Consider the following 20,569-nt stretch of genomic DNA (forward strand, 5'->3'; position numbering starts at 1 on the left):
CTCAGATTTTCCTCTAGCCTTGTTCTTCTTTCGAGAGTTTCCTTGTGCTGCCTCAGTTGGATCTCCTTCACTTGACAGGGGGGTGCCCGAGCAGCGACCCTCCCCAGCTCTAGCCCAACTCCTACTTACCTGCCAGGTGAGATACTATGATCATGAAGGTGCTTCTCCCAGGGCAAGGCTCACCCATTGCAGTCTGGGTGTGCTGCTCCTGTGATTTCCCCAAATGTGGGAAACTTGACTGCATAATTTGTGTTTCCCCTGGTCGGCTCTCGTATAATTCAGATCTCTTTGTCTCAGGTCTCTCTCCAGCCTAGTTTGCTGTCTGTTTCCACTTCTCTTTTCTTGAGCCGCTCCCTTCTATGCCCTTGCGCACTATCCTGACTTCTCCCGTCTGCTTACTTTGTGCCTTCCAACGCACAATGCAAATTACAGGTAGTGCTGCAGGGCCCACGCCCTTTTACTTGCCTTACAGAGCAGCTCTGGAGCTGTTACAGTGCCCAGCTGCTGCAAGAAATCAGCTTGAATGCTTCAGAGGCTGGGGCATAGCCAACATGAGCCCCACACCGAAGGAGGGTGGAGGTGTTTAATGCGAACTAGGGGTCATCCAAGCGCCGCAAAAGGCCGCCATGCCCTGCACGCCCCTTTTCTCTTTTCATATGCAGACGAGGGTTGAAGCCAACTTTGACCCACTGCTTGAATGACATCACCATATGCAAATCCATCTGCTGCAGGCCTTCCCCCAGGAATGCTTGCACTAGTTGTTGCATTTGGTTTGTTGTTTGGGGGTGCTTCAGTATTAGGCAGCCTTCTGCCCTACCATGTTCATCTGAAAATATGTGTTCTCCCTGCAGTTGTTGTCCCCAGGTGAGAGTTCCCTTGTGCTGCCTCAGTTGAATCTCCTTTACTTGACAGAGATGTGCCTGAGCAGCGGCCCTCCCCAGCCCTATCCCAAATCATACTTATTTTGCATAGGAGATACCATGGTCATGAAGATTGTTTTCCCAGGGTGAGGTTCATTCATTGCATTCTGGGTATGCTGACCCCTATGATTTCCCCAAATGTGGGAAACTCGACTGCATTATTTGTGGTAGTGGGGGACTGTGTTTGTTCTTTCCTCTGGTCAGCTCTGGTAAAAGTCAGATTTCTTTGTCTCAGATCTTCCTCTAGCCTTGTTCTTCTTCCGAGACTTCCCTTGTGCTACCTCAGTTGGATCTCCTTCACTTGACAGGGGGGTGCCCGAGCAGCGACCCTCCCCAGCTCTAGCCCCACTCCTACTTACCTGCCAGGTGAGATACTATGATCAGGAAGGTGCTTCTCCAAGGGCAAGGCTCACCCATTGCACTCTGGGTGTGCTGCTCCTGTGATTTCCCCAAATGTGGGACACTTGACTGCATAATTTGTGTTTCCTCTGGTCGGCTCTCGTATAATTCAGATCTCTTTGTCTCAGGTCTCTCTCCAGCCTAGTTTGCTGTCTGTTTCCACTTCTCTTTTTTTGAGCCGCTCCCTTCTATGCCCTTGCGCACTATCCTGACTTCTCCCGTCTGCTTACTTTGTGCCTTCTAAAGCACAATGCGAACTACAGGTAGTGCTGCAGGTCCCAAACCCTTTTATTTGCCTTACAGAGCAGCTCTGGAGCTGTTACAGTGCCCAGCTGCTGCAAGAAATCAGCTTGAATGCTTCTGGGGCTGGGGCATAGCCAACATGAGCCCCACACAGAAGGAGGGTGGAGGTGTTTAATGCGAACTAGGGGTCATCCAAGCGCCGCAAAAGGCTGCCATGCCGTGCACGCCCCTTTTCTCTTTTCATATGCAGACGAGGGTTGAAGCCAACTTTAACCCACTGCTTGGATGACATCACCATATGCAAATCCATCTGCTGCAGGCCTTCCCCCAGGAATGCTTGCACTAGTTGTTGCATTTGGTTTGTTGTTTGGGGGGTGCTTCAGTATTAGGTAGCCTTCTGCCCTCCCATGTTCATCTGAAAATATGTGTTCTCCCTGCAGTTGTTGTCCCCAGATGAGAGTTCCCTTGTGCTGCCTCAGTTGAATCTCCTTTACTTGACAGAGATGTGCCTGAGCTGCGGCCCTCCCCAGCCCTATCCCAAATCATACTTATTTTGCATAGGAGATACCATGGTCATGAAGATTGTTCTCCCAGGGTGAGGTTCATTCATTGCATTCTGGGTATGCTGACCCGTATGATTTCCCCAAATGTGGGAAACTCGACTGCATTATTTGTGGTAGTGGGGGACTGTGTTTGTGCTTTCCTCTGGTCAGCTCTGGTAAAAGTCAGATTTATTTGTCTCAGATTTTCCTCTAGCCTTGTTCTTCTTTCGAGAGTTCCCTTGTGCTGCCTCAGTTGGATCTCCTACACTTGACAGGGGGGTGCCCGAGCAGCGACCCTCCCCAGCTCTAGCATACTCCTACTTACCTGCCAGGTGAGACACTATGATCATGAAGGTGCTTCTCCCAGGGCAAGGCTCACCCATTGCACTCTGGGTGTGCTGCTCCTGTGATTTCCCCAAATGTGGGAAACTTGACTGCATAATTTGTGTTTCCCCTGGTCGGCTCTCGTATAATTCAGATCTCTTTGTCTCAGGTCTCTCTCCAGCCTAGTTTGCTGTCTGTTTCCACTTCTCTTTTCTTGAGCCGCTCCCTTCTATGCCCTTGCGCACTATCCTGACTTCTCCCGTCTGCTTAATTTGTGCCTTCCATCGCACAATGCAAACTACAGGTAGTGCTGCAGGACCCACACCCTTTTACTTGCCTTACAGAGCAGCTCTGGAGCTGTTACAGTGCCCAGCTGCTGCAAGAAATCAGCTTGAATGCTTCAGGGGCTGGGGCATAGCCAACTTGAGCCCCACACCGAAGGAGGGTGGAGGTGTTTAATGCGAACTAGGGGTCATCCAAGCGCCGCAAAAGGCCGCCATGCCCTGCACGCCCCTTTTCTCTTTTCATATGCAGACGAGGGTTGAAGCCAACTTTGACTCACTGCTTGGATGACATCACCATATGCAAATCCATCTGCTGCAGGCCTTCCCCCAGGAATGCTTGCACTAGTTGTTGCATTTGGTTTGTTGTTTGGGGGTGCTTCAGTATTAGGCAGCCTTATGCCCTCCCATGTTCATCTGAAAATATGTGTTCTGCCTGGAGTTGTTGTCCCCAGATGAGAGTTCCCTTGTGCTGCCTCAGTTGAATCTCCTTTACTTGACAGAGATGTGCCTGAGCAGCGGCCCTCCCCAGCCCTATCCCAAATCATACTTATTTTGCATAGGAGATACCATGGTCATGAAGATTGTTCTCCCAGGGTGAGGTTCATTCATTGCATTCTGGGTATGCTGACCCGTATGATTTCCCCAAATGTGGGAAACTCGACTGCATTATTTGTGGTAGTGGGGGACTGTGTTTGTGCTTTCCTCTGGTCAGCTCTGGTAAAAGTCAGATTTATTTGTCTCAGATTTTCCTCTAGCCTTGTTTTTCTTTCGAGAGTTTCCTTGTGCTGCCTCAGTTGGATCTCCTTCACTTGACAGGGGGGTGCCCGAGCAGCGACCCTCCCCAGCTCTAGCCCAACTCCTACTTACCTGCCAGGTGAGATACTATGATCATGAAGGTGCTTCTCCCAGGGCAAGGCTCACCCATTGCAGTCTGGGTGTGCTGCTCCTGTGATTTCCCCAAATGTGGGAAACTTGACTGCATAATTTGTGTTTCCCCTGGTCGGCTCTCGTATAATTCAGATCTCTTTGTCTCAGGTCTCTCTCCAGCCTAGTTTGCTGTCTGTTTCCACTTCTCTTTTCTTGAGCCGCTCCCTTCTATGCCCTTGCGCACTATCCTGACTTCTCCCGTCTGCTTACTTTGTGCCTTCCAACGCACAATGCAAACTACAGGTAGTGCTGCAGGGCCCGCGCCCTTTTACTTGCCTTACAGAGCAGCTCTGGAGCTGTTACAGTGCCCAGCTGCTGCAAGAAATCAGCTTGAATGCTTCAGAGGCTGGGGCATAGCAAACATGAGCCCCACACCGAAGGAGGGTGGAGGTGTTTAATGCGAACTAGGGGTCATCCAAGCGCCGCAAAAGGCCGCCATGCCCTGCACGCCCCTTTTCTCTTTTCATATGCAGACGAGGGTTGAAGCCAACTTTGACCCACTGCTTGGATGACATCACCATATGCAAATCCATCTGCTGCAGGCCTTCCCCCAGGAATGCTTGCACTAGTTGTTGCATTTGGTTTGTTGTTTGGGGGTGCTTCAGTATTAGGCAGCCTTATGCCCTACCATGTTCATCTGAAAATATGTGTTCTCCCTGCAGTTGTTGTCCCCAGGTGAGAGTTCCCTTGTGCTGCCTCAGTTGAATCTCCTTTACTTGACAGAGATGTGCCTGAGCAGCGGCCCTCCCCAGCCCTATCCCAAATCATACTTATTTTGCATAGGAGATACCATGGTCATGAAGATTGTTCTCCCAGGGTGAGGTTCATTCATTGCATTCTGGGTATGCTGACCCCTATGATTTCCCCAAATGTGGGAAACTCGACTGCATTATTTGTGGTAGTGGGGGACTGTGTTTGTTCTTTCCTCTGGTCAGCTCTGGTAAAAGTCAGATTTATTTGTCTCAGATTTTCCTCTAGCCTTGTTCTTCTTTCGAGAGTTTTCTTGTGCTGCCTCAGTTGGATCTCCTTCACTTGACAGGGGGGTGCCCGAGCAGCGACCCTCCCCAGCTCTATCCCAAATCTTACTTACCTGCCAGGTGAGATACTATGATCATGAAGGTGCTTCTCCCAGGGCAAGGCTCACCCATTGCAGTCTGGGTGTGCTGCTCCTGTGATTTCCCCAAATGTGGGAAACTTGACTGCATAATTTGTGTTTCCCCTGGTCGGCTCTCGTATAATTCAGATCTCTTTGTCTCAGGTCTCTCTCCAGCCTAGTTTGCTGTCTGTTTCCACTTCTCTTTTCTTGAGCCGCTCCCTTCTATGCCCTTGCGCACTATCCTGACTTCTCCCGTCTGCTTACTTTGTGCCTTCCAACGCACAATGCAAACTACAGGTAGTGCTGCAGGGCCCACGCCCTTTTACTTGCCTTACAGAGCAGCTCTGGAGCTGTTACAGTGCCCAGCTGCTGCAAGAAATCAGCTTGAATGCTTCAGGGGCAGGGGCATAGCCAACATGAGCCCCACACCGAAGGAGGGTGAAGGTGTTTTATGCGAACTAGGGGTCATCCAAGCGCCGCAAAAGGCTGCCATGCCCTGCACGCCCCTTTTCTCTTTTCATAAGCAGACCTATGTTGTAGCCATCTTTGACCCATTGCTTGGATGACATCACCATATGCAAATCCATCTGCTGCAGGCCTTCCCCCAGGAATGCTTGCACAAGTTGTTGCATTTGGTTTGTTGTTTGGGGGTGCTTCAGTATTAGGCAACCTTCTGCCCTCCCATGTTCATCTGAAAATATGTGTTCTCCCTGGAGTTGTTGTCCCCAGATGAGAGTTCCCTTGTGCTGCCTCAGTTGAATCTCCTTTACTTGACAGAGATGTGCCTGAGCAGCGGCCCTCCCCAGCCCTATCCCAAATCATACTTATTTTGCATAGGAGATACCATGGTCATGAAGATTGTTCTCCCAGGGTGAGGTTCAGTCATTGCATTCTGGGTATGCTGACCCCTGTGATTTCCCCAAATGTGGGAAACTCGACTGCATTATTTGTGGTAGTGGGGGACTGTGTTTGTGCTTTCCTCTGGTCAGCTCTGGTAAAAGTCAGATTTCTTTGTCTCAGATCTTCCTCTAGCCTTGTTCTTCTTTCGAGAGTTCCCTTGTGCTGCCTCAGTTGGATCTCCTTCACTTGACAGGGGGGTGCCGGAGCAGCGACCCTCCCCAGCTCTAGCCCCACTCCTACTTACCTGCCAGGTGAGATACTATGATCAGGAAGGTGCTTCTCCCAGGGCAAGGCTCACCCATTGCATTCTGGGTGTGCTGCTCCTGTGATTTCCCCAAATGTGGGACACTTGACTGCATAATTTGTGTTTCCTCTGGTCGGCTCTCGTATAATTCAGATCTCTTTGTCTCAGGTCTCTCTCCAGCCTAGTTTGCTGTCTGTTTCCACTTCTCTTTTCTTGAGCCGCTCCCTTCTATGCCCTTGCGCACTATCCTGACTTCTCCCATCTGCTTACTTTGTGCCTTCCAACGCAAAATGCGAATTACAGGTAGTGCTGCAGGGCCCACACCCTTTTACTTGCCTTACAGAGCAGCTCTGGAGCTGTTACAGTGCCCAGCTGCTGCAAGAAATCAGCTTGAATGCTTCAGGGACTGGGGCATAGCCAACATGAGCCCCACACCGAAGGAGGGTGGAGGTGTTTAATGCGAACTAGGGGTCATCCAAGCGCCGCAAAAGGCTGCCATGCCCTGCACGCCCCTTTTCTCTTTTCATATGCAGACGAGGGTTGAAGCCAACTTTGACCCACTGCTTGGATGACATCACCATATGCAAATCCATCTGCTGCAGGCCTTCCCCCGGGAATGCTTGCACTAGTTGTTGCATTTGGTTTGTTGTTTGGGGGGTGCTTCAGTATTAGGTAGCCTTCTGCCCTCCCATGTTCATCTGAAAATATGTGTTCTCCCTGCTGTTGTTGTCCCCAGATGAGAGTTACCTTGTGCTGCCTCAGTTGAATCTCCTTTACTTGACAGAGATGTGCCTGAGCAGCGGCCCTCCCCAGCCCTATCCCAAATCATACTTATTTTGCATAGGAGATACCATGGTCATGAAGATTGTTTTCCCAGGGTGAGGTTCATTCATTGCATTCTGGGTATGCTGACCCCTATGATTTCCTCAAATGTGGGATACTCGACTGCATTATTTGTGGTAGTGGGGGACTGTGTTTGTGCTTTCCTCTGGTCAGCTCTGGTAAAAGTCAGATTTCTTTGTCTCAGATCTTCCTCTAGCCTTGTTCTTCTTTCGAGAGTTCCCTTGTGCTGCCTCAGTTGGATCTCCTTCACTTGACAGGGGGGTGCCCGAGCAGCGACCCTCCCCAGCTCTAGCCCCACTCCTACTTACCTGCCAGGTGAGATACTATGATCAGGAAGGTGCTTCTCCCAGGGCAAGGCTCACCCATTGCACTCTGGGTGTGCTGCTCCTGTGATTTCCCCAAATGAGGGACACTTGACTGCATAATTTGTGTTTCCTCTGGTCGGCTCTCGTATAATTCAGATCTCTTTGTCTCAGGTCTCTCTCCAGCCTAGTTTGCTGTCTGTTTCCACTTCTCTTTTCTTGAGCCGCTCCCTTCTATGCCCTTGCGCACTATCCTGACTTCTCCCGTCTGCCTAATTTGTGCCTTCCAACGCACAATGCGAACTACAGGTAGTGCTGCAGGGCCCACACCCTTTTACTTGCCTTACAGATCAGCTCTGGAGCTGTTACAGTGCCCAGCTGCTGCAAGAAATCAGCTTGAATGCTGCAGGGGCTGGGGCATAGCCAACATGAGCCCCACACCGAAGGAGGGTGGAGGTGTTTAATGCGAACTAGGGGTCATCCAAGCGCCGCAAAAGGCCGCCATGCCCTGCACGCCCCTTTTCTCTTTTCATATGCAGACGAGGGTTGAAGCCAACTTTGACTCACTGCTTGGATGACATCACCATATGCAAATCCATCTGCTGCAGGCCTTCCCCCAGGAATGCTTGCACTAGTTGTTGCATTTGGTTTGTTGTTTGGGGGTGCTTCAGTATTAGGCAGCCTTCTGCCCTCCCATGTTCATCTGAAAATATGTGTTCTCCCTGGAGTTGTTGTCCCCAGATGAGAGTTCCCTTGTGCTGCCTCAGTTGAATCTCCTTTACTTGACAGAGATGTGCCTGAGCAGCGGCTCTCCCCAGCCCTATCCCAAATCATACTCATTTTGCATAGGAGATACCATGGTCATGAAGATTGTTCTCCCAGGGTGAGGTTCATTCATTGCATTCTTGGTATACTGACCCGTATGATTTCCCCAAATGTGGGAAACTCGACTGCAATATTTGTGGTAGTGGGGGACTGTGTTTGTGCTTTCCTCTGGTCAGCTCTGGTAAAAGTCAGATTTATTTGTCTCAGATTTTCCTCTAGCCTTGTTCTTCTTTCGAGAGTTCCCTTGTGCTGCCTCAGTTGGATCTCCTTCACTTGACAGGGGGGTGCCCGAGCAGCGACCCTCCCCAGCTCTTGCCCAACTCCTACTTACCTGCCAGGTGAGATACTATGATCATGAAGGTGCTTCTCCCAGGGCAAGGCTCACCCATTGCAGTCTGGGTGTGCTGCTCCTGTGATTTCCCCAAATGTGGGAAACTTGACTGCATAATTTGTGTTTCCCCTGGTCGGCTCTCGTATAATTCAGATCTCTTTGTCTCAGGTCTCTCTCCAGCCTAGTTTGCTGTCTGTTTCCACTTCTCTTTTCTTGAGCCGCTCCCTTCTATGCCCTTGCGCACTATCCTGACTTCTCCCGTCTGCTTACTTTGTGCCTTCCAACGCACAATGCGAACTACAGGTAGTGCTGCAGGTCCCACACCCTTTTATTTGCTTTACAGAGCAGCTCTGGAGCTGTTACAGTGCCCATCTGCTGCAAGAAATCAACTTGAATGCTTCAGGGGCTGGGGCATAGCCAACATGAGCCCCACACCGAAGGAGGGTGGAGGTGTTTAATGCGAACTAGGGGTCATCCAAGCGCCGCAAAAGGCTGCCATGCCCTGTACGCCCCTTTTCTCTTTTCATATGCAGACGAGGGTTGAAGCCAACTTTGACCCACTGCTTGGATGACATCACCATATGCAAATCCATCTGCTGCAGGCCTTTCCCCAGGAATGCTTGCACTAGTTGTTGCATTTGGTTTGTTGTTTGGGGGTGCTTCAGTATTAGGTAGCCTTCTGCCCTCCCATGTTCATCTAAAAATATGTGTTCTCCCTGCTGTTGTTGTCCCCAGATGAGAGTTCCCTTGTGCTGCCTCAGTTGAATCTCCTTTACTTGACAGAGATGTGCCTGAGCAGCGGCCCTCCCCAGCCCTATCCCAAATCATACTTATTTTGCATAGAAGATACCATGGTCATGAAGATTGTTCTCCCAGGGTGAGGTTCATTCATTGCATTCTGGGTATGCTGACCCGTATGATTTCCCCAAATGTGGGAAACTCGACTGCATTATTTGTGGTAGTGGGGGACTGTGTTTGTTCTTTCCTCTGGTCTGCTCTGGTAAAAGTCAGATTTATTTGTCTCAGATCTTCCTCTAGCCTTGTTCTTCTTTCGAGAGTTTCCTTGTGCTGCCTCAGTTGGATCTCCTTCACTTGACAGGGGGGTGCCCGAGCAGCGACCCTCCCCAGCTCTAGCCCAACTCCTACTTACCTGCCAGGTGAGATACTATGATCATGAAGGTGCTTCTCCCAGGGCAAGGCTCACCCATTGCACTCTGGGTGTGCTGCTCCTGTGATTTCCCCAAATGTGGGAAACTTGACTGCATATTTTGTGTTTCCCCTGGTCAGCTCTCGTATAATTCAGATCTCTTTGTCTCAGGTCTCTCTCCAGCCTAGTTTGCTGTCTGTTTCCACTTCTCTTTTCTTGAGCCGCTCCCTTCTATGCCCTTGCGCACTATCCTGACCTCTCCCGTCTGCTTACTTTGTGCCTTCCAACACACAATGCATACTACAGGTAGTGCTGCAGGACCCACACCCTTTTACATGCTTTACAGAGCAGCTCTGGAGCTGTTACAGTGCCCAGCTGCTGCAATAAATCAGCTTGAATGCTTCAGGGGCTGGGGCATAGCCAACATGAGCCCCACACCGAAGGAGGGTGGAGGTGTTTAATGCGAACTAGGGGTCATCCAAGCGCCGCAAAAGGCTGCCATGCCCTGTACGCCCCTTTTCTCTTTTCATATGCAGACGAGGGTTGAAGCCAACTTTGACCCACTGCTTGGATGACATCACCATATGCAAATCCATCTGCTGCAGGCCTTCCCCCAGGAATGCTTGCACTAGTTGTTGCATTTGGTTTGTTGTTTGGGGGTGCTTCAGTATTAGGCAGCCTTCTGCCCTCCCATGTTCATCTGAAAATATGTGTTCTCTCTGCAGTTGTTGTCCCCAGATGAGAGTTCCCTTGTGCTGCCTCAGTTGAATCTCCTTTACTTGACAGAGATGTGCCTGAGAAGTGGCCCTCCCCAGCCCTATCCCAAATCATACTTATTTTGCATAGGAGATACCATGGTCATGAAGATTGTTCTCCCAGGGTGAGGTTCATTCATTGCATTCTGGGTATGCTGACCCCTGTGATTTCCCCAAATGTGGGAAACTCGACTGCATTATGTGTGGTAGTGGGGGACTGTGTTTGTGCTTTCTTCTGGTCAGCTCTGGTAAAAGTCAGATTTCTTTGTCTCAGATCTTCCTCTAGCCTTGTTCTTCTTTCGAGAGTTCCCTTGTGCTGCCTCAGTTGGATCTCCTTCACTTGACAGGGGGGTGCCCGAGCAGCGACCCTCCCCAGCTCTAGCCCAACTCCTACTTACCTGCCAGGTGAGATACTATTAAGTGGATTTTTGAAAGAAAACAATACTGTCAATATACTATTAAAACAAATTAAAATGGTAAAAGTTATTGTACTTTAAGTAAAAATAAAAGAGCTAAAATATCAATCCCAGTTTTGGATTACTTTAATTAACAAAAAAAAATGCATATAGCAGAGGATAGTTTCAATCTGCCTACCTCTGGGTTATGGGCCCAGCATGCTTTCATTGCAGTACTCTGCTGCACATGTAAGTGCAAGAGATCCTGAAGCACATGTAAGTGCAAGAGATCCTGAAGCACTCACTCATCATGGGAAAGTACCAATGTGTTTCTTCGTTGGTTGATCTAAGAAACATCTTACAAAAACTCTCCAGATTATTGACTTTATAAAGTTTTTCTTGGAAACGTTCTAGATGAATGCTTATTAGCCTTTGTCAGTATGCACTTTAGCAAAGTGTTTCTGTGGCGCAATCAGTTAGCGTGTTTGGCTACTAACCAGAAGGTTGGTGGTTCAATCCCACCCAGGGACGTAATTGACTTTGTTATCAGATTTTGGTGATCTTTAAGTAGTCATATCAAAATTTCAAACCCCCTCTTATGGTGTAGGGTACCTGGCCTTCTCTGATGTAATCAGAGTTAGATTTGATTAAGTGATTTTATAAAAAAAAACAGATAGGAAGTACAATTTAGCAGTGGGTTGCAGAGAAAAAGAAAAATGCTGGCAGAAAAATCCTATTGAGTGATTAAACAGCTCTTCATTTTCTGGCTTTATGTTTATGCTAACAAATTTGTTCTCTGAAAAGTGTCCACAAAGCCAAGTCTCTGATTAACACCTTTGTAGGGATGGTTTTTCACCTATTACTAAATTAAACTTGCTTCATTGGAAAGGCAGCAAGATGCATCCTCATTTCAATGTCTACTGAAATAATACAGGTTGACACCAGGAAACATTAACGCCACTGCATCCTTGCTGCTTTCTCATGTGGAAGTCTGTTTAATGTAAAAACAAGTTGATATCTAATTAGCACACAAGTAAGGAATTAAGAAAATCTTTATTTAAGGGTGAAGATGTTTCTCACAAAATCGTTGCCCCAATGCATCATTGAAATTCAAGCTGGAAAGATGATTTTAATATATCACTTGTACATTTTGTATTGCTCTTCTGGTGACAATGTAGTTTGTTTTTGTAAATTACCATTTTAATAATAGGGTAAAGAAAATTAAGTGGATTTTTGAAAGAAAACAATACTGTCAATATACTATTAAAACAAATTAAAATGGTAAAAGTTATTGTACTTTAAGTAATAATAAAAGAGCCAAAATATCAATCCCAGTTTTGGATTACTTTAATTAACAAAAAAAAATGCATATAGCAGAGGATAGTTTCAATCTGCCTACCTCTGGGTTATGGGCCCAGCATGCTTCCATTGCAGTACTCTGCTGCACATGTAAGTGCAAGAGATCATGAAGCACTCACTCATCATGGGAAAGTACCAATGTGTTTCTTCGTTGGTTGATTTAAGAAAATTCTTACAAAAACTCTCCAGATTATTGACTTTTTAAAGTTTTTCTAGGAAACGTTCTAGATGAATGCTTATTAGCCTTTGTCAGTATGTACTTTTCCCAAAGTGTCTCTGTGGGGCAATCGGTTAGTGTGTTGAGCTGTTAACCAAAAGGTAGGTGGTTCAATCCCACCCAGGGACGTAATTGACCTTGTTATCAGATTTTGGTGATCTTTAAGTAGACAAGTCAAAATTTCAAACTCCCTCTTATGGTGTAGGGTACCTGGCCTTCTCTGATGTAGTTAGATTTGATTTAGTGATTTTATAAAAAAACAGATAGGAAGTACAATTTAGCAGTGGGTTGCAGAGAAAAAGAAAAATGCTGGCAGAAAAATCCTATTGAGTGATTAAACAGCTCTTCATTTTCTGGCTTTATGTTTATGCTAACAAATTTGTTCTCTGAAAAGTGTCCACAAAGCCAAGTCTCTGATTAACACCTTTGTAGGGATGGTTTTTCACCTATTACTAAATTAAACTTGCTTCATTGGAAAGGCAGCAAGATGCATCCTCATTTCAATGTCTACTGAAATAATACAGGTTGACACCAGGAAACATTAACGCCACTGCATCCTTGCTGCTTTCTCATGTGGAAGTCTGTTTAATGTGAAAACAAGGTGATATCTAATTAGCACACAGGTAAGGAATTAAGAAAATCTTTATTTAAGGGTGAAGATGTTTCTCACAAAATCGTTGCCCCAATGCATCATTGAAATTCAAGCTGGAAAGATGATTTTAATATATCACTTGTACATTTTGTATTGCTCTTCTGGTGACAATGTAGTTTGTTTTTGTCAATTACCATTTTAATAATAGGGTAAAGAAAATTAAGTGGATTTTTGAAAGAAAACAATACTGTCAATATACTATTAAAACAAATTAAAATGGTAAAAGTTATTGTACTTTAAGTAAAAATAAAGGAGCAAAATATCAATCCCAGTTTTGGATTACTTTAATTAACAAAAAAAATGCATATAGCAGAGGATAGTTTCAATCTGCCTACCTCTGGGTTATGGGCCCAGCATGCTTCCATTGCAGTACTCTGCTGCACATGTAAGTGCAAGAGATCCTGAAGCACTCACTCATCATGGGAAAGTACCAATGTGTTTCTTCGTTGGTTGATTTAAGAAGCATTTTACAAAAACTCTCCAGATTATTGACTTTTTAAAGTTTTTCTAGAAAACGTTCTAGATTAATGCTTATTAGCCTTTGTCAGTATGTAATTTTTGCAAAGTGTCTCTGTGGCGCAATCAGTTAGTGTGTTTGGCTACTAACCAAAAGGTTGGTGGTTCATTCCCACCCAGGGATGTAATTGACCTTGTGATCAGAGTTTGGTGATCTTTAAGTAGACAAGTCAAAATTTCAAACCCCCTCTTATGGTGTAGGGTACCTGGCCTTCTCTGATGTAATCAGAGTTAGATTTGATTAAGTGATTTTATAAAACAACAGATAGGAAGTACAATTTAGCAGTTGGTTGCAGAGAAAAAAAATATGCTGGCAGAAAAATCCAATTGAGTGATTAAACAGCTCTTCATTTTCTGGCTTTATTTTTATGCTAACAAATTTGTTCTCTGAAAAGTGTCCACAAAGCCAAGTCTCTGATGAACACCTTTGTAAGGATGGTTTTTTACCTATTACTAAATTAAACTTGCTTCATTGGAAAGGCAGCAAGATGCATCCTCATTTCAATGTCTACTTAAATAATACGGGTTGACACCAGGAAACATTAACGCCAATGCAGCCTTGCTGCTTTCTCATGTGGAAGTCTGTTTAATGTGAAAACAAGGTGATATCTAATTAGCACACAGGTAAGGAATTAAGAAAATCTTTATTTAAGGGTGAAGATGTTTCTCACAAAATCGTTGCCCCAATGCATCATTGAAATTCAAGCTGGAAAGATGATTTTTATATATCACTTGTACATTTTGTATTGCTCTTCTGGTGACAATGTAGTTTGTTTTTGTCAATTACCATTTTAATAATAGGGTAAAGAAAATTAAGTGGATTTTTGAAAGAAAACAATACTGTCAATATACTATTAAAACAAATTAAAATGGTAAAAGTTATTGTACTTTAAGTAAAAATAAAAGAGCAAAATATCAATCCCAGTTTTGGATTACTTTAATTAACAAAAAAAATGCATATAGCAGAGGATAGTTTCAATCTGCCTACCTCTGGGTTATGGGCCCAGCATGCTTCCATTGCAGTACTCTGCTGCACATGTAAGTGCAAGAGATCCTGAAGCACTCACTCATCATTGGAAAGTACCAATGTGTTTCTTCGTTGGTTGATTCAAGAAACATCTTACAAAAACTCTCCAGATTATTGACTTTTTAAAGTTTTTCTAGGAAACGTTCTAGATGAATGCTTATTAGCCTTTGTCAGTATATACTTTTCACAAAGTGTCTCTGTGGCGCAATCGGTTAGTGTGTTTGGCTGTTAACCAAGAGGTTGGTGGTTCAATCCCACCCAGGGACGTAATTGACTTTGTTATCAGATTTTGGTGATCTTTAAGTAGACAAGTCAAAATTTCGAACCCCCTCTTATGGTGTAGGGTACCTGGCCTTCTCTGATGTAATCAGAGTTAGATTTGATTAAGTGATTTTATAAAAAAACAGATAGGAAGTACAATTTAGCAGTGGGTTGCAGAGAAAAAGAAAAATGCTGGCAGAAAAATCCAATTGAGTGATTAAACAGCTCTTCATTTTCGGGCTTTATTTTTATGCTAACAAATTTGTTCTCTGAAAAGGGTCCACAAAGCCAAGTCTCTGATTAACACTTTGTAGAGATGGTTTTTCACCTATTACTAAATTAAACTTGCTTAATTGGAAAGGCAGCAAGATGCATCCTCATTTTAATGTCTACTGAAATAATACAAGTTGACACCAGGAAACATTAACGCCACTGCATCCTTGCTGCTTTCTCATGTAGAAGTCTGTTTAATGTGAAAACAAGGTGATATCTAATTAGCACACAGGTAAGGAATTAAGAAAATATTTAAGGGTGAAGATGTTTCTCACAAAATCGTTGCCCCAATGCATCATTGAAATTCAAGCTGGAAAGATGATTTTAATATATCACTTGTACATTTTGTATTGCTCTTCTGGTGACAATGTAGTTTGTTTTTGTCAATTACCACTTTAATAATAGGGTAAAGAAAATTAAGTGGATTTTTGAAAGAAAACAATACTGTCAATATACTATTAAAACAAATTAAAATGGTAAAAGTTATTGTACTTTAAGTAAAATTAAAAGAGCTAAAATATCAATCCCAGTTTTGGATTACTTTAATTTAAAAAAATGCATATAGCAGAGGATAGTTTCAATCTGCCTACCTCTGGGTTATGGGCCCAGCATGCTTCCATTGCAGTACTCTGCTGCACATGTAAGTGCAAGCGATCCTGAAGCACTCACTCATCATGGGAAAGTACCAATGCGTTTCTTCGTTGGTTGATTTAAGAAACATCTTACAAAAACTCTCCAGATTATTGACTTTTTAAAGTTTTTGTCAGTATGCACTTTTGAAAAGTGTCTCTGTGGCACAATCCATTAGTGTGTTTGGCTACTAACCAGAAGGTTGGTGGTTCAATCCCACCCAGGGACGTAATTGACCTTGTGATCAGATTTTGGTGATCTTTAAGTAGTGAAGTCAAAATTTCAAACCCCCTCTTATGGTGTAGGGTACCTGGCCTTCTCTGATGTAATCAGAGTTAGATTTGATTAAGTGATTTTATAAAAAAAAACAGATAGGAAGTACAATTTAGTAGTGGGTTGCAGAGAAAAAGAAAAATGCTGGCAGAAAAATCCTATTGAGTGATTAAACAGCTCTTCATTTTCTGGCTTTATGTTTATGCTAACAAATTTGTTCTCTGAAAAGTGTCCACAAAGCCAAGTCTCTGATTAACACCTTTGTAGGGATGGTTTTTCACCTATTACTAAATTAAACTTGCTTCATTGGAAAGGCAGCAAGATGCATCCTCATTTCAATGTCTACTGAAATAATACAGGTTGACACCAGGAAACATTAACGCCACTGCATCCTTGCTGCTTTCTCATGTGGAAGTCTGTTTAATGTGAAAACAAGGTGATATCTAATTAGCACACAGGTAAGGAATTAAGAAAATCTTTTTTAAAGGGTGAAAATGTTTCTTACAAAATCGTTGCCCCAATGCATCATTGAAATTCAAGCTGGAAAGATGATTTTAATATATCACTTGTACATTTTGTATTGCTCTTCTGGTGACAATGTAGTTTGTTTTTGTCAATTACCATTTTAATAATAGGGTAAAGAAAATTAAGTGGATTTTTGAAAGAAAACAATACTGTCAATATACTATTAAAACAAATTAAAATGGTAAAAGTTATTGTACTTTAAGTAAAAATAAAAGAGCTAACATATCAATCCCAGTTTTGGATTACTTTAATTAACAAAAAAAATGCATATAGCAGAGGATAGTTTCAATCTGCCTACCTCTGGGTAATGGGCCCAGCAAGCTTCCATTGCAGTACTCTGCTGCACATGTAAGTGCAAGAGATCCTGAAGCACTCACTCATCATGGGAAAGTACCAATGTGTTTCTTCGTTGGTTGATTTAAGAAGCATTTTACAAAAACTCTCCAGATTATTGACTTTTTAAAGTTTTTCTAGAAAACGTTCTAGATTAATGCTTATTAGCCTTTGTCAGTATGTACTTTTTGCAAAGTGTCTCTGTGGCGCAATCAGTTAGTCTGTTTGGCTACTAACCAAAAGGTTGGTTGTTCATTCCCACCCAGGGATGTAATTGACCTTGTGATCAGAGTTTGGTGATCTTTAAGTAGACAAGTCAAAATTTCAAACCCCCTCTTATGGTGTAGGGTACCTGGCCTTCTCTGATGTAGTTAGATTTGATTAAGTGATTTTATAAAACAACAGACAGGAAGTACAATTTAGCAGTGGGTTGCAGAGAAAAAGAAAAATGCTGGCAGAAAAATCCAATTGAGTGATTAAACAGCTCTTTATTTTCTGGCTTTGTTTTTATGCTAACAAATTTGTTCTCTGAAAAGGGTCCACAAAGCCAAGTCTCTGATTAACACCTTTGTAGGGATGGTTTTTCACCTATTACTGAATTAAACTTGCTTCATTGGAAAGGCAGCAAGATGCATCCTCATTTCAATGTCTACTGAAATAATACAGGTTGACACCAGGAAACATTAACGCCACTGCATCCTTGCTGCTTTCTCATGTGGAAGTCTGTTTAATGTGAAAACAAGGTGATATCTAATTAGCACACAGGTAAGGAATTAAGAAAATCTTTATTTAAGGGTGAAGATGTTTCTCACAAAATCGTTGCCCCAATGCATCATTGAAATTCAAGCTGGAAAGATGATTTTAATATATCACTTGTACATTTTGTATTGCTCTTCTGGTGACAATGTAGTTTGTTTTTGTCAATTACCACTTTAATAATAGGGTAAAGAAAATTAAGTGGATTTTTGAAAGAAAACAATACTGTCAATATACTATTAAAACAAATTAAAATGGTAAAAGTTATTGTACTTTAAGTAAAAATAAAAGAGCCAAAATATCAATCCCAGTTTTGGATTACTTTAATTAACAAAAAAAAATGCATATAGCAGAGGATAGTTTCAATCTGCCTACCTCTGGGTTATGGGCCCAGCATGCTTCCATTGCAGTACTCTGCTGCACATGTAAGTGCAAGAGATCCTGAAGCACTCACTCATCATGGGAAAGTACCAATGTGTTTATTCGTTGGTTGATTTAAGAAACATCTTACAAAAACTCTCCAGATTATTGACTTTTTAAAGTTTTTCTAGGAAACGTTCTAGATGAATGCTTATTAGCCTTTGTCAGTATGTACTTTTTGCAAAGTGTCTCTGTGGCGCAATCAGTTAGTGTGTTTGGCTACTAACCAAAAGGTTGGTGGTTCAATCCCACCCAGGGATGTAATTGACCTTGTGATAAGGTTTTGGTGATCTTTAAGTAGACAAGTCAAAATTTAAAACCCCCTCTTATGATGTAGGGTACCTGGCCTTCTCTGATGTAATCAGAGTTAGATTTGATTAAGTGATTTTATAAAAAAATAGCTAGGAGGCACAATTTAGCAGTGGGTTGCAGAGAAAAAAAATATGCTGGCAGAAAAATCCAATTGAGTGATTAAACAGCTCTTCATTTTCTGGCTTTATTTTTATGCTAACAAATTTGTTCTCTGAAAAGTGTCCACAAAGCCAAGTCTCTGATGAACACCTTTGTAAGGATGGTTTTTTACCTATTACTAAATTAAACTTGCTTCATTGGAAAGGCAGCAAGATGCATCCTCATTTCAATGTCTACAGAAATAATACGGGTTGACACCAGGAAACATTAACGTCAATGCATCCTTGCTGCTTTCTCATGTGGAAGTCTGTTTAATGTGAAAACAAGGTGATATCTAATTAGCACACAGGTAAGGAATTAAGAAAATCTTTATTTAAGGGTGAAGATGTTTCTCACAAAATCGTTGCCCCAATGCATCATTGAAATTCAAGCTGGAAAGATGATTTTTATATATCACTTGTACATTTTGTATTGCTCTTCTGGTGACAATGTAGTTTGTTTTTGTCAATTACCATTTTAATAATAGGGTAAAGAAAATTAAGTGGATTTTTGAAAGAAAACAATACTGTCAATATACTATTAAAACAAATTAAAATGATAAAAGTTATTGTACTTTAAGTAAAAATAAAAGAGCTAAAATATCAATCCCAGTTTTGGATTACTTTAATTAAAAAAAAATGCATATAGCAGAGGATAGTTTCAATCTGCCTACCTCTGGGTAATGGGCCCAGCATGCTTCCATTGCAGTACTCTGCTGCACATGTAAGTGCAAGAGATCCTGAAGCACTCACTCATCATGGGAAAGTACCAATGTGTTTCTTCGTTGGTTGATTTAAGAAAATTCTTATAAAAACTCTCCAGATTATTGACTTTTTAAAGTTTTTCTAGGAAACGTTCTAGATGAATGCTTATTAGCCTTTGTCAGTATGCACTTTTCGCAAAGTGTCTCTGTGGCGCAATCGGTTAGTGTGTTCGGCTATTAACCAAAAGGTTGGTGGTTAAATCCCACCCAGGGACGTAATTGACCTTGTTATCAGATTTTGGTGATCTTTAAGTAGACAAGTCAAAATTTCAAACCCCCTCTTATGGTTTAGGGTACCTTGCCTTCTCTGATGTAGTTAGATTTGATTAAGTGATTTTATAAAACAACAGATAGGAAGTACAATTTAGCAGTGGGTTGCAGAGAAAAAGAAAAATGCTGGCAGAAAAATCCTATTGAGTGATTAAACAGCTCTTCATTTTCTGGCTTTATGTTTATGCTAACAAATTTGTTCTCTGAAAAGTGTCCACAAAGCCAAGTCTCTGATTAACACCTTTGTAGGGATGGTTTTTCACCTATTACTAAATTAAACTTGCTTCATTGGAAAGGCAGCAAGATGCATCCTCATTTCAATGTCTACTGAAATAATACAGGTTGACACCAGGAAACATTAACGCCACTGCATCCTTGCTGCTTTCTCATGTGGAAGTCTGTTTAATGTGAAAACAAGGTGATATCTAATTAGCACACAGGTAAGGAATTAAGAAAATCTTTATTTAAGGGTGAAGAAGTTTCTCACAAAATCGTTGTCCCAATGCATCATTGAAATTCAAGTTGGAAAGATGATTTTAATATATCACTTGAACATTTTGTATTGCTCTTCTGGTGACAATGTAGTTTGTTTTTGTCAATTACCATTTTAATAATAGGGTAAAGAAAATTAAGTGGATTTTTGAAAGAAAACAATACTGTCAATATACTATTAAAACAAATTAAAATGGTAAAAGTTATTGTACTTTAAGTAAAAATAAAAGAGCTAAAATATCAATCCCAGTTTTGGATTACTTAAATTAAAAAAAAAAATGCATATAGCAGAGGATAGTTTCAATCTGCCTACCTCTGGGTTATGGGCCCAGCATGCTTCCATTGCAGTACTCTGCTGCACATGTAAGTGCAAGAGATCCTGAAGCACTCACTCATCATGGGAAAGTACCAATGTGTTTCTTCGTTGGTTGATTTAAGAAACATCTTACAAAAACTCTCCAGATTATTGACTTTTTAAAGTTTTTCTAGGAAACGTTCTAGATGAATGCTTATTAGCCTTTGTCAGTATGCACTTTTGAAAAGTGTCTCTGTGGCACAATCAGTTAGTGTGTTTGGCTACTAACCAGAAGGTTGGTGGTTTAATCCCACCCAGGGACGTAATTGACCTTGTGATCAGATTTTGGTGATCTTTAAGTAGTCAAGTCAAAATTTCAAACCCCCTCTTATGGTGTAGGGTACCTGGCCTTCTCTGATGTAATCAGAGTTAGATTTGATTAAGTGATTTTATAAAAAAAACAGATAGGAAGTACAATTTAGCAGTGGGTTGCAGAGAAAAAGAAAAATGCTGGCAGAAAAATCCTATTGAGTGATTAAACAGCTCTTCATTTTCTGGCTTTATGTTTATGCTAACAAAT

The 20,569-nt window shown here is 42.7% G+C and overlaps 22 non-coding genes across 22 annotated transcripts; all 22 read left to right on the forward strand.

Moving 5' to 3' along the window:
* Positions 1–121: 121 nt before the first annotated feature.
* Positions 122–284, forward strand: LOC135034734 (U1 spliceosomal RNA). The gene has a single exon (XR_010229884.1). It is a non-coding gene; the product is annotated as a U1 spliceosomal RNA (small nuclear RNA).
* Positions 285–955: 671 nt separating this feature from the next.
* On the forward strand, positions 956–1,119 carry LOC135034798 (U1 spliceosomal RNA). Its single transcript, XR_010229927.1, has one exon. It is a non-coding gene; the product is annotated as a U1 spliceosomal RNA (small nuclear RNA).
* Positions 1,120–1,271: 152 nt separating this feature from the next.
* LOC135034732 (U1 spliceosomal RNA) lies at positions 1,272–1,434 on the forward strand. Its single transcript, XR_010229882.1, has one exon. It is a non-coding gene; the product is annotated as a U1 spliceosomal RNA (small nuclear RNA).
* A 672-nt stretch (positions 1,435–2,106) lies between these two features.
* On the forward strand, positions 2,107–2,270 carry LOC135034640 (U1 spliceosomal RNA). Its single transcript, XR_010229799.1, has one exon. It is a non-coding gene; the product is annotated as a U1 spliceosomal RNA (small nuclear RNA).
* Positions 2,271–2,421: 151 nt separating this feature from the next.
* LOC135034695 (U1 spliceosomal RNA) lies at positions 2,422–2,584 on the forward strand. Its single transcript, XR_010229850.1, has one exon. It is a non-coding gene; the product is annotated as a U1 spliceosomal RNA (small nuclear RNA).
* Positions 2,585–3,255: 671 nt separating this feature from the next.
* Positions 3,256–3,419, forward strand: LOC135034641 (U1 spliceosomal RNA). Its single transcript, XR_010229800.1, has one exon. It is a non-coding gene; the product is annotated as a U1 spliceosomal RNA (small nuclear RNA).
* A 152-nt stretch (positions 3,420–3,571) lies between these two features.
* Positions 3,572–3,734, forward strand: LOC135034735 (U1 spliceosomal RNA). The gene has a single exon (XR_010229885.1). It is a non-coding gene; the product is annotated as a U1 spliceosomal RNA (small nuclear RNA).
* A 671-nt stretch (positions 3,735–4,405) lies between these two features.
* LOC135034794 (U1 spliceosomal RNA) lies at positions 4,406–4,569 on the forward strand. Its single transcript, XR_010229923.1, has one exon. It is a non-coding gene; the product is annotated as a U1 spliceosomal RNA (small nuclear RNA).
* Positions 4,570–4,721: 152 nt separating this feature from the next.
* Positions 4,722–4,884, forward strand: LOC135034727 (U1 spliceosomal RNA). The gene has a single exon (XR_010229877.1). It is a non-coding gene; the product is annotated as a U1 spliceosomal RNA (small nuclear RNA).
* A 671-nt stretch (positions 4,885–5,555) lies between these two features.
* Positions 5,556–5,719, forward strand: LOC135034743 (U1 spliceosomal RNA). Its single transcript, XR_010229892.1, has one exon. It is a non-coding gene; the product is annotated as a U1 spliceosomal RNA (small nuclear RNA).
* A 152-nt stretch (positions 5,720–5,871) lies between these two features.
* On the forward strand, positions 5,872–6,034 carry LOC135034720 (U1 spliceosomal RNA). Its single transcript, XR_010229872.1, has one exon. It is a non-coding gene; the product is annotated as a U1 spliceosomal RNA (small nuclear RNA).
* Positions 6,035–6,706: 672 nt separating this feature from the next.
* On the forward strand, positions 6,707–6,870 carry LOC135034812 (U1 spliceosomal RNA). Its single transcript, XR_010229940.1, has one exon. It is a non-coding gene; the product is annotated as a U1 spliceosomal RNA (small nuclear RNA).
* Positions 6,871–7,022: 152 nt separating this feature from the next.
* LOC135034711 (U1 spliceosomal RNA) lies at positions 7,023–7,185 on the forward strand. Its single transcript, XR_010229864.1, has one exon. It is a non-coding gene; the product is annotated as a U1 spliceosomal RNA (small nuclear RNA).
* A 671-nt stretch (positions 7,186–7,856) lies between these two features.
* Positions 7,857–8,020, forward strand: LOC135034668 (U1 spliceosomal RNA). The gene has a single exon (XR_010229825.1). It is a non-coding gene; the product is annotated as a U1 spliceosomal RNA (small nuclear RNA).
* Positions 8,021–8,172: 152 nt separating this feature from the next.
* LOC135034736 (U1 spliceosomal RNA) lies at positions 8,173–8,335 on the forward strand. Its single transcript, XR_010229886.1, has one exon. It is a non-coding gene; the product is annotated as a U1 spliceosomal RNA (small nuclear RNA).
* A 671-nt stretch (positions 8,336–9,006) lies between these two features.
* LOC135034665 (U1 spliceosomal RNA) lies at positions 9,007–9,170 on the forward strand. Its single transcript, XR_010229822.1, has one exon. It is a non-coding gene; the product is annotated as a U1 spliceosomal RNA (small nuclear RNA).
* Positions 9,171–9,322: 152 nt separating this feature from the next.
* Positions 9,323–9,485, forward strand: LOC135034714 (U1 spliceosomal RNA). Its single transcript, XR_010229867.1, has one exon. It is a non-coding gene; the product is annotated as a U1 spliceosomal RNA (small nuclear RNA).
* A 671-nt stretch (positions 9,486–10,156) lies between these two features.
* Positions 10,157–10,320, forward strand: LOC135034814 (U1 spliceosomal RNA). Its single transcript, XR_010229942.1, has one exon. It is a non-coding gene; the product is annotated as a U1 spliceosomal RNA (small nuclear RNA).
* Positions 10,321–10,934: 614 nt separating this feature from the next.
* On the forward strand, positions 10,935–11,008 carry TRNAS-ACU (transfer RNA serine (anticodon ACU)). Its single transcript has one exon. It is a non-coding gene; the product is annotated as a tRNA-Ser (tRNA).
* Positions 11,009–15,567: 4,559 nt separating this feature from the next.
* Positions 15,568–15,641, forward strand: TRNAS-ACU (transfer RNA serine (anticodon ACU)). The gene has a single exon. It is a non-coding gene; the product is annotated as a tRNA-Ser (tRNA).
* Positions 15,642–17,906: 2,265 nt separating this feature from the next.
* Positions 17,907–17,980, forward strand: TRNAS-ACU (transfer RNA serine (anticodon ACU)). Its single transcript has one exon. It is a non-coding gene; the product is annotated as a tRNA-Ser (tRNA).
* A 2,258-nt stretch (positions 17,981–20,238) lies between these two features.
* Positions 20,239–20,312, forward strand: TRNAS-ACU (transfer RNA serine (anticodon ACU)). The gene has a single exon. It is a non-coding gene; the product is annotated as a tRNA-Ser (tRNA).
* Positions 20,313–20,569: the final 257 nt, after the last annotated feature.

The sequence above is a fragment of the Pseudophryne corroboree genome, unplaced genomic scaffold (assembly GCF_028390025.1).
Source record: "Pseudophryne corroboree isolate aPseCor3 unplaced genomic scaffold, aPseCor3.hap2 scaffold_585, whole genome shotgun sequence".
Classification (NCBI taxonomy): Eukaryota; Metazoa; Chordata; class Amphibia; order Anura; family Myobatrachidae; genus Pseudophryne; species Pseudophryne corroboree.